The following is a 2,243-nucleotide window of genomic DNA, read 5'->3' as shown; positions in this document are numbered from 1 at the left end:
GGTAGACTCCCCCCTCTGTGAGGAGAGGGGGAGGGGGAGAGCAGGGAGGGGCTGAACTGGGCCTGAGCCTGACCGGTGAACCGGAAAGGAGAACCGCGGCGAGGAGGGGAGGCGGGGGAGGGAGGTTCTGGGAGGGAGGAGGATGAGGGAAAGACATATGGGGGGGGAGAAGGGGAGCGGCCCCTCTGACTGCTCCTGCTCAACATCTGTAAGAGAGGAAAACATCAAAGTGTTTTAAACAGAATAAGCTGTGTCGGTACATTAGTGTCACTTCTGTTTGTTACACATGATAAAAACACATTTGTTTGTGAGAAACGAATACGTTTTTGATGAACCAGAAATCGTTTGAGCTGTCTTTGATTCACAATTATGATATCTATTGTCCTATCATTGTATATAAGGTGCCAGAGGCTGTATAAAAGGCACAAAGGAACCTATAGAAGTTGTTAATTAAAAGATAAATAGAAGTTTCAAATGAGAAGTGGGGATCCCGTAAATCTGTATTTCACTCTGAAAGAGCTGTCATTTGCTTCTCATTCTCTCCCTGGTAGTCGTTGATTATGTGTATGAACTAGGGCTGCACGATATCGTGACGATAATCGCGATATGCGCATGCGCGATATTCATATCGCAGGACGTGCAATTTTTATTTTTTTAGGACTTGCAATATTAATTAGGCAAATTAACTCAAACACGTCATGTTACAATTATTTTGCCGCTTGCTACAAAAGGAAAACTTGCGCGGCTCTCATGTCAGGAGTACTTGAGTGTGTGACATGCAGGCTCTGCATGCACAGCAAACCACCAATCACAATCAAATCTCAAAAGCAAACGGATCCGGTGATCAAAGGTAAAAACACTGAATACAATAGTTTCATGTGTTTCTCCAGGGCAGTTCGGCGTTGCTAACCGAGCTAGCTCAGCTTGTTGCTCTGAAAACTTAAGATCCAGACGTCCGTGACTAAAATCCTTCATCCGGTTAAATATAGTTAAAAAATACCAATTGTATAGCATTAAAGTTGAAGAAAGGCTGGTTTGCGAAAAAAATACGTTATTTTCTTCAATTCCTGTATGTTTTCATATCGCAATATATATCAAGGGGGNTTTTTTGGTCCATCTGTGGCGGTAATAGGTTTTGTGCGCTATGATGATTCGGCTGTACCTTTAGTAATGAATATTAAATGTTGTGAGGAAATCTTTCCACCAATGTGGAAAGATTTCCTCACAACATTTAATATTCATTACTAAAGGTACAGCCGAATCATCATAGCGCACAAAACCTATTACCGCCACAGATGGACCAAAAAAGGGAGCGTTTGAAAACGAAACGATAACAACGAAACAAGGAGGAACAGAAGTCTTAAATCATGTGTGTGTAGAGGTGTGTGTAGTTAAAACACATCAGCCTACGGTCGCCCTTTAGCCTTATGATTCTGAAGGTAAACACAGCGAAGGCGGTGCGTGAAAGGCGGTGCGTGAAAGGCACTGAGCGCTCCTCTTCTCAGAGACTGAGTTAACCCTCCCGCTGCCTCCTGGTGCTGCACAGATTTCATGAAGTGAAGGAGGTTTTCCCTCTATAAAACAGCTGTGGGCAGCAGATACTGTGAGTGTCACAGACATGAATTCATAGATCAAGGCAGACTGGTGCACACACTCTCCTGTTTTGCCAATCCATTGCTTAAACAAATATAGCTCTAAACCCCTGGCCGAAATGTCCTTAAAGAGCAACTTCCAGGTTAAAGACACCTGTGAATAAATGTGTAGGATGAATACACTAGATTTTCTAAAAAATATACAGAAATATACACTACAGTGACATCTGGCGTCGTTTTTTTAAGAAATGTTCACTTCCGCATAAAAAAGCCTCGGCACGTGACCTCCCGCGTGTGACGTAACACGGGGGACACAAGGGGGAGAGCGGCCGGTGTAACGTATTAATAAACATGGATCCCAATGCTAGTTTCGACACAGAAGACACAGAAGAAGTTGAACATGAATATTCGAATGCATATGACGGACCACAACCTTATAATCATGAGCCTGCTAGGCGTCCAAGAGACCAGGAGCAGCCAAGGATTAGAAGAAATAACGGCCATCGGAGAGAAATTGAGCTGTGGTGTGTGGAGAACCAGTGGAGAACTGGGCAGCTATCTTGGTGAGTGACCGGCGTTAGCTACAGAATGTTAGCTAACGTCACATCAAAACATTGTAAAGTTAGCTATCATATATCAGGCTATAACTAA

The sequence above is a fragment of the Notothenia coriiceps genome, unplaced genomic scaffold, assembly GCF_000735185.1.
Source record: "Notothenia coriiceps isolate Sejong01 unplaced genomic scaffold, NC01 NC01_scaffold00023583, whole genome shotgun sequence".
Taxonomy (NCBI): Eukaryota; Metazoa; Chordata; class Actinopteri; order Perciformes; family Nototheniidae; genus Notothenia; species Notothenia coriiceps.
This window is presented reverse-complemented; position numbering follows the sequence as displayed.